Genomic DNA, 16,375 nt, shown 5'->3' on the forward strand with positions numbered 1-16,375 from the left:
ATGGTATGGACGAGCTATGAGCTTCGGGGCCTGACTCCAGCTGGGGTGTGCTGTGTGACCTTGGGGAGGTTATATAACCTCTCTCAGTCTCCGTTTCCCCCTCCATAACAGAAGGATAATGATGGCGCTGTTCACGCCAGTTTCAGAAGCTGATGTGGTGGGAGGAAACCAGATGAGTGACTGGCGCTGTCGTTATCTTTGGAGCTTTTATTTATTTGATTTTTTAATTATACAAGAAGTACTTAAAGTCTTATGGTAATTTTTTTTAACGTTTATTTATTTTTGAGAGAGAGACAGACAGACAGAAGTGAGCTGGAGGGGCAGAGAGAGAGGCAGACACAGAATCCCAAGGAGGCTCCAGGCTCTGAGCTGTAAGCACAGAGCCCGACACGGGGCCCAAATTCTCGGAACCACAAGATCATGACCTGAGCCCAAGTCGGCCACTTAACTGACCGAGCCACCCAGGTGCCCCTAAAGTCTTGTTATAGATGCAGAAGCATACGTGACATCCTCTTCCCATTTTCCCTCTCCCATCAATTTGGTGTTTATCTTTCTAGAGTTTTGGGGATACATTTATGTCATATATATGTACATAGAGAAATATATAGTTTTCTTCCTTCCTTTCCTTCCCCTCTCCACCTTCCTTCCCTTTCCTTCCTTCCTTCCTTCCTTCCTTCCTTCCTTCCTTCCTTCCTTCCTTCCTCCTCTTGCTCCTTCTCTTTTTTGACACATGGAATATTTTTGAATTGGCTTGCAATTTACTTTTTCCTCTTACATTTGTCTTTGTAGTGTTCCCATGCCAGTACATGGAGAGCTACCTCATTTTTATATGGCCACTCATATTCTATTGTTCAGATATACCATCATTTATTTAAACAGTTAACCTATTCATGAGCATGTAAGTTGTTTCCAGTGTATGACATTTAACAATTTTTTTAAACATTTATTTAGTTTTTTGAGAGACAGAGACAGAGTGTAAGCAGGGGAGGGGCAGAGAGGGAGGGAGACACAGAATCCGAAGCAGGCTCCAGGCTCTGAGCTGTCAGCACAGAGCCGGACACGGAGCTCGAACCCACAAACCGTGAGATCATGACCTGGGCCAAAATCGTGCACTTAACTGACTGAGCCACCCAGGCGCCCCCAGTGTGTGACATTTAAACAGCAGACCATCCTTGTATTGTCTTTGTGTAGTTGTTTATTTCTGTAGGCTAGATTTCTGGAAATTGAATAGTTGGGCCCCAAGAGATATGTATTTTATTTTTGTGTTATAATAAACGTGTTTGTTTTTGAAAGGTAAAGCATATACAAAGTTCAAAAAAAAATCATAAAGTACAAAGGAGTGTAACTCCTGACCTCAGTTCCCCTCCTGGTCCTCAGTGCCACCACTGTTACTTCTTGAAGATTTAAAACTATAGATTTTCAAAAGCTGGTGAATGCTTATGTGCATATTTCCTCTTCTTCCACCCCCTCCCCAAATGGTGGCGTATACCATACTCTGCTCTACATCTTGCCTTCTGTCTGCACCTTGCTACCCTTAGATCTTGAAGATCATTGATGATGGGAGTATGTGGCTACTCTTGTGAATGGCTGCAGAGTATTCCATTGTGTGGCTGTGGCTTCATTATCAGCCAGCGTCTGGGTAGACACCTAGAATGCTTCCTGTCTTTAGCTCTTACAACACGACCATAAATACTGATGATATATATTTGCCCGAGCACACACGCGGGACGCAGATAGACAAATTCCTGGATGTAGAATTGCTCAGCCAAATGATATGTTCATTGAAAACGTCTGATAGATATTGCCAGATTGCACATCAAGGTGATCTCCCAAGCCCGCGTGCGTGCTGCCTGCCAGGCCCTCAGCAGCAGCCACATCAGTTGTGCGCCTTTGCTCTCAGGCACACTCACGGGCAACGGTTCTTCCCGCAGCTCCCAGCTCCCAGGATCGGGGGAGTCCCAGGGTGGATGCAGCTTTCCCTGGGAGAGGCCCGGCAGGAGGGGAAAGGCTCGAAGGGGAACTGGATAAACACAGTTGTCAGACCGTGGAGGAAGAGTTACGGTTGGGGTCAGGGGTTAATGCAGGTGGAGCTACCGGACACGCCACACAAAAGCAAACAAAACAAGTTGGGGGAGGGAGGGGCTGGCCCTGGGGTGGGGGTTGCACCAGCCAGCCCGGACTTGGCTCTCCCCTGGGTGGCTGCCGTCACGAACACAGGCTCTGGGCTGCCGAAACCCTGGGGGCTAGCTGCTGGGCTCTGAGGCCACGGGGGCGGCTTTCCCCTCCCGTAAGGCCTCCCCAGCCCCGAGCCAGCAGGGTGGGCGCACTGAGCAGCCCTGCCCACTTCCAGGGCCTCTCTGGGGGGTAATCCCCCCGGAGCCCCGTCTGGGAGGCTTTGTGAGGTATTAGAGATGAGCCAGGCGGCGGGCCCTGGAGCCAGGCGCAGCTTTTAGAGCATTCCTGGGCATTAGGCTCCCTGTCCCAGCCCAGCCTTACCCTCACCCCCCTCAGCCCCAGGGCCTTCTATGCCTCAGCCACTCCTGGCCTAATTACAGGTGTCCATGTCGGGGTCAGCAGTGGGGTTAATTTGGAGCTTGTCCTGGGGCGGCCGGGGCTCATTAATGGAGTCCCAAGGAGTCCAGGGGATGAGCCGGGCAAACAGGGGATTAGGGGCCAAGGAAGACAGTTGTCGGGGAATGGTGGGTCAGATGGGGCCGTGAGCTAGGCCTGGGCCGGGGTCAGCCTCAAGCGTGTGTGTTCATGTGCTCCCCACACGGGCCCTCATACAGCCACAACAGGTGCTCAGAAACACAGGCACACGCGGCCACGGACCCAGACGCTTCCCAGAGACTTCTAGAGGCAGACACACAGAATTTCATACCCACACAGGCTCACACACACAGACATACAGCATTATGACTTAGGACCACTTCCCACGAAGTTGCAGGGTGTGCAAGGGGTGGGGGCTTGGGGGAGACGAGCCACAGGCTCTCTCTCCAGCCAGAAACTCTGGCCTGCCAAAACCAGCCTCCTCTGGTGCCCCGTCCCATCCCCTACCAGGGTGATGATGTTCCCTTTTCCTTTTCCCTCAAGCCTCCTCCCACCCCAGACCTGCAATTCTGAAGCATTGGCCTGTGGATAGAATGACTTACAGAAGTCTCCACGCCAGGCTGGGGGGAGGGAGGGAGCTCTTCCTGCACGTCCGGGTCCTCCAAAGGGTCCCAGTGCTCAGCTGTCAGCCCAGCCCCCAGAAGACTCCCCACCCCCACCCTTCATGACAAGCCTTGGGTTCTAAGGGGAGGCAGGGCCATACTGCACAGAGGTCACTGGAGGAGGAGGAGGAGGAAGGAGGAAGGAGGAGGAAGAGGAGGAAGGAGCTGATAGGAGCCAGGGCTGGGAGGGGGTGGGCAGGGGGAAATCATTTAACCCCAAAGCCGCCACTGTTCTTTGGACCCCCCCCCACCCGCCCCCCGCCTCCCAGCACTGACAGGGGCCAGCTGGAGCCGGCTGAGCAAGAGAGGCCGAGTGTGGGAATGCAGGGAGGGGGCCTCCCAGGGCTTCCTGGGTCAGCTGGGATGAGGGCACCCGGAGAGTTCTTCCCCGGCCTGTCCCCCTGCCGCCATCCGCGTCTAGGATGTGAAATTAGGCCCTGGTTCCCTGGCTCTGTTGCTGACAGGGAGCTTTTCCCAGCATTAACCGCTGACCCCAACCCCAAGCTGACTGGCTGATGTTACTCCATTCCCGACTCAGAAATCCAACATTGGACTCTAGAAGGGTCAGATTTGCCCAAGGATACTTCCTGCCATCTGTGCCCCCTTGCCGGGGCACCCTTTTCACCAGTATTTAGAGGGGATCCCAGGGGCAAAGTGACTCCCATCACAGAAATAGCCACTTCTCTGTCCCACTAACAGCCTTTTCATCGGTAAAGGTGTCCACGGGGCTAGGCTGCCACCTGTTGTCATCTCAACATTGGTCCTAGGCAACAACTATTCCACCCTTGTTTCCTGGTCTCCCCCATGCCATTCCCAGGACCCCCCACATACTCCAGGCCCATAATTGAATATAAAGGCCCAGAAGCCAGTGCAAACAGCAGCATTAATCACCAGCAACCTGGCAGCCTCCTGCCATAGATCTTTCTCACACGTAAAATAGCTCATGTTAATCATTGCTGCTGATTTATTGTCTTCTCCGCCTTGTACATAAATTATTCACCGTTGCTGGGGCGCGTGGAGGAATCCTGTGATGAGGGCTTCCGTCCTTCCGTCTGCGTCCGTGAGGTGGATCATCGGACCTCTGGGTCCTCATAGCAGCTCTACAGGACTGTGGGTGTTCACTGATCTGGCCCAGGCAAGGAGCCCCAGGCAAAGGGATTGAGGGGATAGTAGGGAGAAGTGCCCCATTAGCGAGTGAGTGTCTGCTCCGCCTGAGAACACGCACAGGAACTTCTCAGCTCTAGGAAATGGGGCTGTGGCCTCCGGGACCTTTCTAGTCCTGGCCAGGAGAAACGGGGCAGAATGAGAGGCCCGTGGTTGGCCCCTGGGCTTCCTGAGGCCGTTGTGGGTGGAGCAGAGGGAGACTTTCCTGGGAGGTTCCTGCCCAGCACCTAAGAGCCACCGCTGCCAAAGAAGCCCAACTCTTGGGAGCGCGCCCCGTCCCAGGAAGCAGGATGTGGGCGTGCTCACCGGACGGATGGACGATGGACGTGGAGTCCTGCCTGCCTCCCCCAGGGCCCTGTCTCTCTGGGGTCGGTGCCGCTCTCTCTGGCCACACCTCTGAGAAGGCCAAAGCCTCAGAAGGTGGTGGCAGTAGTTATGGCAGTGTCCGCCAGAGGGCAGACCTAAAACCCAGGACAGCAGCGCTGGAGGAAATGCCTTTGGAAAAGGTGGGCTGGGCAGGAGACAGACGCGCGTGGGGGGGATGGGGGGGGTGGGTAGGTGGAGATGTGAGTCTTGCTGAGGGAAAGAGCCCCGAGCCTCAGTGGGACCAAAAGACAGGACCCATCTCACACATGAGCCCACACACGGTGCCATCCTCCAATGGGATCGGCTCAGAAGAGTCGGGGGTCCCAGAAGGCGTGTGTGAGCAACGGGACCGGGACCGAGCCGGGAGGGCGTGGCCAGTCCCAACATCACTGGCTGGGGCCGAGCTCCCCTGAAATGTGGCCAGGCTCTTAAGGCTCTCCTTCCCAGGTCCAAGCCCATCGCTTCCTACTCCTGTCTTGGCTGGGAGACCCTGGAAAGCAGCCAAGATAGGAGCTACTGGTGTAACAGCGTCTGTGGGGGTCCCGCACGGCCCAACCCTCAGCATCTGGAGGGCTCGCTGGCCCTCACACGGATCGTTCAGACACACGGGCCTGTGAGCTGCGTGGACCCTTTCCACTCAAGGACCCCTGGCCCCCCGCACACCCGCTCCCTCCTCCATGTAAGTGGTGAGGTGCCCAGAAACACAAATGAGTCGTAAGATTCAAGAGACTCGTGGCTTCAACAACGGGCTTGCCAGAGGCCCCCAGCCTGACCCTTCTCCAAGCCCCTCAACCCCCACATCCCACGCAAGGGTATGGTCTTCCGGCCTCTCCCCGAGGCCGGGCAGGGCTGCGGTCTGATGGTGTGCATAGCACGTGTGGCATTGCATCACCACCTAGCCAACAAGCTGTTTCCCCAGAGACGCAGGGCTCTGGCCCTTTAAATGCCTTGAGCCGCAGGGGTGGAGCTGGCAGAGCCGGACTCTGAAGGACAGCCAGGCCTCCTTTAGCCCCAGCTGCCTCCACTAGAGCCCCAGGAAAACAGCTGGAACCATCCGTCTCCTTGGCAGATCTTGCCTAGCTGTCCTTGCCGTCATCTCCTCCCCCCAGCTCTCTGCAGGTATTAGCTGGGATCCTGGAGTGCCCCTCGTGGCTGTGGGACCTTTGGGTCTGGCTGGGAACTCCCAGCCCCAGGCAGGGCCCATCTCCTGCTCTCAGGTTCCCTGAAGGGAAGGTCAAGACGTCCCCCTCAATGAAGGCCAGTGTTTTTCCAAGCGTGACTCCTGGGCCTGAAGACCCACTGAGCTGCAGGCTGTGGGGGACAGGGTCCAGGGAACGGAACTGTTAGCTAGCTTCTAGTCTGCACAGCGGACTTCCTTGGAGGCTGGGGAAACCCTCATTAGGCCCAGAGTTTCCTGAGGATCAGCCACGGACCCGGGCGGGCTGGGGGTGGGGAGGCTTTCGCAGGTGCACCTGGGCCCTGACTTCCCTGCCCTGGATGCATGCAGGCCCATGACTGTCTCTCCACCTGGGCCCTCTCCCTTCCCCGCCTGGCCTTCCACACCCAGCTTGCCTGGCTTCCTCAGCCCACTGTCTTTATGTCTGTCTTCACGTCGGTTCCAGGGCTGCCCCAGCCTAGCTTGTTTATCCTTCAGGGGGTCCGAGTGGGTGTTTCAGCTCCAATTATGTTCTGACCACAGTCACCACAGATACCAAAACAAATGTCCTGGGCGTCAGAGGTGCGGGAGGCTCAGACAGGCTGGTGCCAGGGGGGCTGATAAAGGGGGATCCGCTTGGGCCTGGAGGTGATGAGAGCTCCTGGTGATGGGGCCCTGGGGAGCAGGGGCTCGTGGGTAATTGGCCTCCTCAGCTGGGCTCCGGCCACAGAGAGGGCAGTACAGGTCTCAGTGCAATACGCCCCCCCCCCCGCCCCCCCCACCCCAACCCATCTGGGCTTCCCTTCCGTCTTATTTGGCAGAGGCCTGGGGGTGCCTTGGAAAAGTCTTGCCTCTCCCCAGCTACTGGCTAAATCTGGCCTTACCTCCAGAAGATGTAGATCTTGACCCTTCAGTTCAGGTCGGCCCAGGGGGACCTTTTTATCCCCTCCCAGCCCTGGCGGTCAGTGTCTGGGGGAGGAAGTAAAAGTCAAGGATTCCAGCCCCAGCTTTTTTGAATTCTCCCTGTGGCTTGGATTGGGGTCCTGTGTCTCAATTTCCCACCTCAAGGTCAATTGGCAGAAAATGCTTCCCAGTCTGACTCTCCGTGAAGGAGAAAACTCCTGACCCTCTAAGCCTCCCCGGGGTGCCTGGAGAATGCAGCGAAGCTTCTCAGGGAGCAATGGTAAGCAGGAGGTGGTGCTGGCTCGGGGCACTGGTAGCAGAGATAAAGAGGAGGATACCCACTGCTGATGGGTAGACCCTGGTTTCTATCTAGAGCTTCAGAGGGATGGGATACCAGGCACTGAAGCCTAGGGAAGGGCCCCCAGCTCCCTTCTGCCTCTCTGATAGGGCAGGAAGTGCCCTATGAACCAGGGGACACAGCTGGGTCCATGCTCGACACCCTCTCTGGCTGTACCTGCTCCCGCCCGGGAGGAGCCCCGTCACTGCCCTCTCTAGCTTCTGCCCCACGACCTGTTTTACCCCTACCCTTGCCCTTCTGCTCTGCCCTGGAAAGGCCACCTCAGCCCATCTGCCCGTTGGCTGATCTCAACGGGCCATCCACGGGGGCATTTGTAATAATGATAGTTGATGATGATGATAATAGCAAGGATAGTGAAAAACAGCTTCAATGGATGGAATACTTTCCATGTGTTGTGCCAGACGTCCTTGCAATTTGCTTTTGCTATCAGTGCTGCAAGAAGGCAGAACTCACAGCCCTGCTTTACAGACCAGGAAGCTGAGACTTAGAGACGTGGAAGTGAATTGTTGGAAGCCACACCACTAGGAAGTGGTAAGAACAGGATTCAAACCCCAATTCGGTCTGACTTCCGAGCCCCAGGATTTCGCTCCAGGCTCAGAATGGCCTGAGGGGGCTCTGGTTGATGATGGATTTCTATCCTGATCTCCATTCTGACTTCTCGTATGTTCAAGAATGAACTGTGTTTGTGCCCCAACACAGTCAGCCCCTTGACCCAGGGCTGGAGGCACGATTCGTAAGGCGGAGGGATGAGAGGTGGGCTGTTGGGGCCAGATATCTGCTTCCCTGCCACTCCTCTGAGGCCCAAACCTACCCCTCAATACACACTTTGAATGAGGTCCAGGTGAAGATTAGAGAGTCAGCCTCTGGGAGAGAGGGAGAGCCCCCAGGGGCTCATGAGAGTGGGTATGGATGCATTTGTGTCCGTGTCCGTGAGTGTGCATGCTGGAGGACTGACGGTGTGCATGTGTGTGACTGTGTGTAGGCGTGTGTCTGCGTAAATGTACGGGTGCTTCTGAGTGTAAATGATTGTGCTTGGGTGTGAGAGCGCAAACGTGAGTGGGAAGGCAGTCACTGCCTGTGTATCTCAGAGGGAAAATCCCAGAAGACCCAGAGCCCAAGCTCCGCCATTGATCAGCTCTGTGGCTATGGACACGTGACTTCTCTGAGTCTGTTTCTGTACCTGCTCGTGGGGAGAAAACCTCCTTCCGGAGTAATCCTGAGGCTCCAGTGCCGTTTGTGATCCTCGGAAGCCAGCGCACTCTCTCCACCCTCTGCCTCTCTCCCTGCTCTCACCCCAGTCGGTTCCAAGCTGGAGTGGGATGTTATCCCACGGCCACAGCCCATACAGGGAGGCTCTGGGTCCCAGCCGGGCTGCACCCCAGAAAACAATCCCCAATCGGTCATATAGATTTAAAGCTCCCTCATGTGATTCGCATGTGCAGCCAAGATTGAGAACCACCGATAATGATTCCCAAACTTCCCTGACGAAGAGAGAGTCACTTGAGAGGCTTGTTAAATACACAGCTTCCCAGGCCTCTCCCATGGAAATTCTGATTTGGCTGGGCTAGGGTGGGGCCCAGGGATTTGCATTTTTAATAAACATCCCAGGAGATTCTAATTATCAGAGAATTTAGGACACACGAGCCTAGAGCTGTCTTCTCAGACTTTGATGTGCGTGAGAATCACCTAGGGAGCTGGTTCCAACGCAGATTCTGGTTCAGTGGTCCTGAGGTGAGAGCCCGCGGTCCCATCCAGCCAGAGCATAAATTATGAGATGGTGAATGATAAGCGATGACACCACAGAGGAGAGCAGGGACCTCACCAACCCTGATAAGGACCTTGAACTTGAACTTGGCCTCCAGGGCAATGAGGAATCACTGAAGGGTATTGTTGTTTTTGATTTTATCAGAGGCGTAGTTTGTTCAGATAGACAATTTAGGAAGATTATTCCTGTGGCCACAGCGGTGGATGGGAGGGTGGGACAGCAGCGAGGAGGCCATTGCCTCTGTCCAGGCGGAAGGTGGTGGCCTGGGCAGGGAAAGCAGGGAGAAGGAAAGGAGACGTTAGAAATCCTAGGGAGGGTCTCATGATCAGGTGGATGTGGAGCGAGGGGGAGGGGGAGGAAGCTCGAGAGCGGCCCCTGGACGGGCAGTTGGCGAACGAGAGCGCCCCACACCTCAGCTGGGCTAGGCCGCTTCCTTCCACACCGGCTGCCCCCACAGTCTGGTAACTGTTTGGCCTTAGGCTCCTGTGGGACAAGAGTTGGGGAGAGGCAACAGGAAGCAGCCTGGAAAACGTTATGGAGCTGTCTCAGAGAGCCCCTCTCCTTGACCTTGGATGACTCTGGATGTCCCCTATCAGCCGTTGCCAAGAAGACTTGGAGACTGCTTTGGGTATTCAGCCTTCTGAGTCCCTCGGCCCTCTACTTTATCCCTCTCTGGCTCCTTCTAGACACAAAAGCCCCGAGGAAGGGAAATCCAGACCCACCCTGGCTTGTGGATCCTATCTGGCCGACTCTCACTGTGGATCCTAAGTACCCCTAAAACCTGTCCCCGGCCATCCTCCTGGCATCTTTGCTTGGCATACTGGCCCCGTCCTGCCCTTGACCACGGCCCTCCCCCTCGCCCTCCCCCGACAATGAGTTCTGACTGCCTCTCAGACCATCCACTCTAAAGACACGGGGCTACGTTCGCCACATCCTCAAGCGAGATCCTCATATTATTGCTATTTTATGGATGAAGAAACAGAGGCAAAAATGTTGAGGCATGTGCTCAAGCTCGCTCAGCTAGAGAGCCCTGGTGCATCTGGTGCCAAGGGCTTGCCCTTGTGATTGGGTCACTGCACAGTCTTGCCTCTCGTCGTGGTCTTCATCACCATCCCGAGGCCTCAGTGAGGTCCTTTGCCTGAGCTCAGCCTCAGAAGAACCGGATTCTTCCCAGAGCAAATGTCAGGCCGGGGCTGAGGCTCTTGCCCAGAAAAACCGAGGCGGGAAGAAGATGGTAATCCCAGAAGGAATTTTGCTGCAGCAGGAAGAACTAAGGGTAAAGATGCGAAATGAATGAGGATGAGCCTTGCTCTGCCTCTTGGTATCTGAGTGAGCCTCAGTTTCCTCATCTGTGACATGGGGATAGCAGCAGGGGCTACCTTTCAGAGCCATGACGAGAACAAATGAGGACATGTGCAAGGCAAGATCCTATCAACTGCAGAGGGCTGCTGGGAGTGACTGTTAGCACCAATCATCACTCAATATTTGTTTTGAATCGCTGGGACAGAAGGCAGTGCCTGTGGCGACATCCAGGAGCCCCCGGGCCTGGATCTGTCTCTGAGACAACAAATGACGAGTCAAACAGGTGTGCGGGCAAATTGCCACCCTCTGCCTTCCATTAACCTTTTGTGATCTTTCTGCAGCTATGGCTAGGGCCCCGGCCATCTCTCTCACCTCTGTAAAATGAGGGGCTCTAGCCAGTCAGTCTGGATAGCTCCCCAATTTTAACATCCCAGGAGTGGAATGGAAGGCGAATCCTTGTGACATCTGCCAAAGCATCATGGCTTCCAGAGAGGATCTCCACTCTTCATTCAATGGATAATAACTCTTGGTGCCTCCTTGTGTGTGTGTGTGTGTCGGGTCTCACTGCTGCCCCCTTCATTCAGGAAGTCATTCAAAATACCTTCAGTTAACTTTTTATTTTAAATTTCAAAAGCAAGCCATGGATGCATTCTTTTGTCTATTTATTACTTATTTTTTTAATTAAATAAGGTCTATACCCAACGTGGGGCTCAAACTCAAGACCCCGAGATCAAGAGTTGCACGCTCTAGTGACTGAGCCAGCCAGGCGGCCTGGATGCATTCCTGTTGTAAGAAATAACTATGAAGCACCCTTTCAGATTCCAGAACCCTCCCCAGAGATCACTACTGTGGTCAGTTTACTAGGTATCCTTCTAGACAATTTCCTATGAGTTTACATGTATATGTAAATATTATACATGAGAAAACATACAGATTTTTTGGGGTACACATTATTTTTCTGCAATTTGATTTTCTAGTTAAAAATATGGCTTGGGGGGGGGGCGCCCAGGTGGCTCAGTCAGTTAAACGTCCAACTTCGGCTCAGGTCATGATCTCGCCGTTCGTGGGTTCAAACCCATGTCAGACTCTGTGCTGACAGCTCAGAGCCTGGAGCCTGTGTCTCCCTTTCTCTCTGCCCCTCCCTTGGTCACGCTTCTCTCTCTCTCTCCCTCTCTCCCTCTCTCCCTCTCTCCCTCTCTCCCTCTCTCCCTCTCTCTCTCTCTCTCACACACACACGCACACATACATAAATAAACACTAAAAATAAGCTAGGTTTCTATTTTTAAAAAAAATATGGTTTGGAAAAAAATATGGCACAGAGATGTCCTGACTCAATACCTGTAGATCTGCCTCATTAGTTTTTTTTTTTTTTTAATTTTTTTTAACGTTTTATTTATTTTTGAGACAGGGAGAGACAGAGCATGAGCGGGGGAGGGTCAGAGAGAGAGGAAGGCACAGAATCTGAAACAGGCTCCAGGCTCTGAGCGGTCAGCACAGAGCCCGACGCGGGGCTCGAACTCACGGACCGCGAGATCATGACCTGAGCCGAAGTCGGCCGCTTAGCCGACTGAGCCACCCAGGCGCCCCATGCCTCATTAGTTCTAACTGCGACATATTAAGTATTCCATAGCACAGGTTGCCATTGTTATTTAGTTTAGCCATTGCCCCGCCAGTGGACTGGTAGGTTAGTTCCAGCTTTTCATTGTTATTAGAAATGCTCAGTGAACTCCCTGGTATGGGGTTCTGTGGACAGACATGAGTATTTCGTTAGGATAATGGATATCTAGACATAGAGCTGCTAAGACCAAGATGGGCCTTGTGAATTTTAATAGAAACTGCCAAAGCACCTTCCCAAAAGACTGGACTGGAGCAATTTATGGTGCTTCCAGTTGCTGATGAGACAACCCACTTTACATACACTCTCTCCAGTATTGGATAATAGCAGTCTTCTGAATTTTGCTAATCTAATGGATCAAGCAAAAATAAATCTTATCTTTGTTCTAATTTACATTTTCCTAATTATGATTGCATTGCTCTAATGTTGAACATATTTTACTAAGTTTATTGGATATCTTGTATTTCTTGTATAAACTGCCTGTTCATATACTTTGCCCATTTTTCAAGTAGGTTTTTAAAATCTTTTTCTTATTGGTGTATTAGAATTCGTTATTCTGCATATTAGTATTTGTTATGCTTTGGTTGCTTTTCTCTCTATGTCATTTTCAATCTTTTATCAGAAAGCAGTTTTAAATTTTAGATGTATATTTTTCAATGCTTTTCTTGATGGCTGTTATAGTTTGTCTTATTTTAAATTTTCTTTAATGTTTTTTTATTTTTGAGAGAGACAGAGGGCAAGCAAGGGAGGCTGCAGAGAGAGACGGAGACACAGAACCTGAAGCAGGCTCCAGGCTCTCAGCTGTTAGCACAGAGCCCGACATGGGGCTTGAACCCATGAATCGCGAGATCATGACCTGAGCCAAAGTCTGACGCTTAACCGACTGAGCCACCGAGGTGCCCCTGTGTCTTATTTTAAACAGCCTTCTCTAATGTGAAATTATTTCATTTTAGCTCATATTGTCTTCTAACATTTTTAGAATCAGATTTTTATTTCCTCTGGAATCTAGTTTGTAACTGGTGCAAGATAGAAATAATCCTCTTGTAAAGTCAAGTTTAGAGAATTCCCCGGCCAGGTATCCAGACTATGAATCTGATTTGCTATTATCAATGCATGCAGCTAGTGTTTTCACAATTTGAAAGTGAGAGATTTTGTAAGCAATGGCAACGGTCTGGTGTGGTGAAGGAAGGGTGTGGGGGAAATGGATGTGACACGAGGGTCACATCCTCCTAGGGCTTAGCTGACTGAGGTACAGACTTTGGCCTTGGTTCCCCCTTTCCCACCCCTCAGTATGAAAATGGCCCCAGGCAAAGGAATGGCAGGTGATCCCCCCAGGGTCCTGAGAAGTCCACCTATGTGTGCCTGTGTCAAACCACATGAATGGTCTGTTTCATTAGCATGGACCCCCACTGAAATGTCAGCCCCCAGGGGGCAGGGACCTGTCCTCTTCACTTTGGTCTCCCTCACACCTAACACAGAGCCAGCATCCTGGGGTGAATGCGCATATACACCCTCATGCACACATGCACCTGCCCTTTTGTGTGCTCAGTTTGTGCCCGAGGGGTGTGTCCCTGGGTGAGCACGTGGCTCCCGCGTGCATGGATACGTGGGCACGATAGGCGGGTCGTGAACGCAGGCTGGCATACTGTGCCTGGGGCACAGGAACATAGGCGCGCTTTCCTCCACCGTCCCCTATCCCGTTTCTCCCCCTACCTTTCTCGGTCCTGGAGCATTTTCTCCACGCAGGTGGGAGTATTTATTGATGGGGCCAAAGTGAGGCCCCGGCAAACGCAAACGTTACAGTTTCCCCTGGGAAAGCAAGCTTCATCCTTTCCCCTTCTTTCTCTCCCTCTTCTTTGCTTTCTTCTCCCCGCTCTTTCCTATTTCACATCTCTCCCCTGCCCCCCTCCGGGAGGAAGCTCATCTGAGCTCAGCCTTTGCTGACACGGCCATTTGGGCCCATTAGCTGCCTCCTAATGAGTGAGTGCCTTCTTGGCCCCTTCCCCCACCCCAGCTGGGAGGGAGGGATCAATTAGCTGCTACACACACACACACACACACACACACACACACACACACGTATACGCGAATGCACGCTCGCCTACACATGTACTCATGCTCTGGTGTACATATATGCACATCACATGCACATTTATAAACACACTGATGGCACACACACATACATTCTTTCCTCATGACCAATAATATCCTTTTAGGGGTCCCCACCTTCCACAGTGCTCCCCAGCTCCCTAGACAGAGATCCTCCTCAATTCGACGAGCAGAACTCCCCCTGCCAACCCCACTCACGCCAGCTCATTCCCGGATTTCCACGATTCCAAACTCGGTCCAGCTCTCACATTTCACAGATGGGCAAACTGAGGCTGAGTGGGGAAGTGACTTGTCCCAGGCACTTAAGTCAGTTAGAAGGCAAGCTGGGAACAGACCCATGTCCTCAGACCCCCAGTCCAGCACTGTCACTATCAACAGATAGAAACAGGCTGTCCCACAAATGTCCACCTGGTACACATCAGAGCTGTGGGACTTCACGAGTAGTAAGTCCACGTTAAGGCATGTGGACATGATTCCTGGGGGTAACAGGGACCTGGGGACCTCTGCCATGTGCCGAGGGAGAGGATTGAGCCCTCGGGCAGGCTTACCTGGTCCCTTGGAGTCAGTCTGGCCCAGAAATTGCAGAGAGATGGGTCCACCTTCAGCTTCTCCTCGGGCTTTCACAAGCCTCGTCGTGACTGCTCTCCCTTCCGAGTACTGGCCTCAGGGATCCCTGATATAAGCTCCGTCTTGGACAGATAGGAAGGAGCACCTCACTGAGGATTCTGTCCCAAAGAGCGTCCCACAAGGACTGGGAAGGGGTAGCTGCCAGCCTGGCCCAACACACTCTCACATAGGGAGTGTGAGAACTGGGACGCAGGCCTGAGGCATGCAGGCCCAGGCAGGGACAGCCCAGGCAGCCAGGGTCAGATGCCCCCTGCACCCAGTCCCTTGGGAGAGTCTCCTCCGAGGCCTCAGCGGCTATGGCTGGACCTTGGCAACTCACATCTCCTAAGGCCCCAACCTGAAGGCTCTGTACAAAAGAGGACTTGAGGACGGGTCTGGGAGTCATTCTGGGAGTCGTTCTGAAAGCTTACCCAGGGGGCAGGGCCTTCTAGAGCCTCTCCTCACAGCCAGGAGCAACAGTACTGTCTTTACCCCTGCTCGGCCTCTTCCCTCTGGAGGGCTGGAGTTCTCATCTAAATGTCCCTCTCCTCCCTGGGAGCCCCGGACCACTTTCCTCCCCGATCCTGTGTCCCTGTCTGGGAGGTCCCGCAGACACTGGGGCCTGTAGTTCTCTGTAACCCTCAAGGCCTCAGTGAAACCCAATACGGACCCCAGAGGGCATCCTGGGATGGGCCCCTCCGCGGATGTGGACCCCACGGTCATCTCAGTCAAGTTCCTGGGCCTGCTCCTTGCCCTTCCCATCAGCACGTTCTCCCCTAGATTGAGTCGTCAGAGGGGGCCACCCTGCCCTAAAAGCACAGAGCAGCAGAGTCCCGGCCTGCCCATGGGAATGAGGGGGCTCTCACCTCAGCTGGCCCATCGCGGTGCCAGCGTGAGATGGAGGAGGCAAGGAAACCTGGGACAGAGGGGGTAGAAGACACAGGTTCCAGGGCGTCTGGGTGCCTCAGTCGGATAAACATCTGACTTTGGCTCAGGTCATGATAGTGTCATTCATGAGATCAAGCCCCACATTGGGCTGTCTGCTGTCAGCCCAGAGCCTACTTTGGATCCTCTGGCCTCCTCTTTCTCTGCCTTTCTCCTGCATGCACACTCTCTCTTTCTCAAAAATAAGTAAACATTAAAAAAAAAGAAAAGGAAGAAGGAGGAGGAGGAGAATGAGAAGAAGAAGAAGAAAGAAGAAGAAGAAAGAAGAAGGAGGAGGAGAAGAAGAAAGAAGAAGGAGGAGGAGGAGAAGAAGAAAGAAGAAGAAAGAAGAAGGAGGAGGAGGAGAAGAAGAAAGAAGAAGAAAGAAGGAGGAGGAGGAGGAGGAGGAGAAAAGAAGATGACGATGACGACACCAGACCAGGAACCAGGAACCAGTGACGACACCAGACCTGGACCAGGTTCCAAACCAGGAAAACGTGGATGGGCAGCAAACTTCTCCACTCAACACCTGAGTGACTTCGGACAGCCACCTGCTTTTAAGTTTCATCTGTAAAAGGAGGAGAATCAGGGCTTCTTCGCAAGTGAGACATTGCAAGGATTTGAAGCCAAATAGAATCTCTAATACTATTTACTTACATGTGCACTGACCATTTCCAGAAGGGTTACAAAGAAACTGTCAGCAGCACTTACCTCTGGAAACGGAAATAACGGGAGGAAAGGGGGGGGGGAGGGAACTTCTACTTTTCACGTTATTCCCGTTGCCCTGTTTTAATTTTCCTATTGAGCCTATTTTACTTTCATTTAAAAAAAAAGAGGGGCGCCTGGGTGGCTCAGTCGGTTAAGCGTCCGACTTCAGTTCAGGTCACGATCTCGC

At 53.1% G+C, this 16,375-nt stretch overlaps 1 long non-coding RNA gene across 1 annotated transcript; it reads left to right on the forward strand.

Annotated features, from left to right (window-relative positions):
- The first annotated feature begins 5,599 nt into the window (after positions 1-5,599).
- On the forward strand, positions 5,600-9,838 carry LOC131493244 (uncharacterized). The gene is made up of 4 exons (XR_009252535.1): positions 5,600-5,861; positions 6,967-7,081; positions 7,590-7,690; positions 9,404-9,838. It is a non-coding gene; the product is annotated as an uncharacterized LOC131493244 (long non-coding RNA).
- Positions 9,839-16,375: the final 6,537 nt, after the last annotated feature.

This window comes from Neofelis nebulosa, chromosome 13 (genome assembly GCF_028018385.1).
Source record: "Neofelis nebulosa isolate mNeoNeb1 chromosome 13, mNeoNeb1.pri, whole genome shotgun sequence".
Classification (NCBI taxonomy): domain Eukaryota; kingdom Metazoa; phylum Chordata; class Mammalia; order Carnivora; family Felidae; genus Neofelis; species Neofelis nebulosa.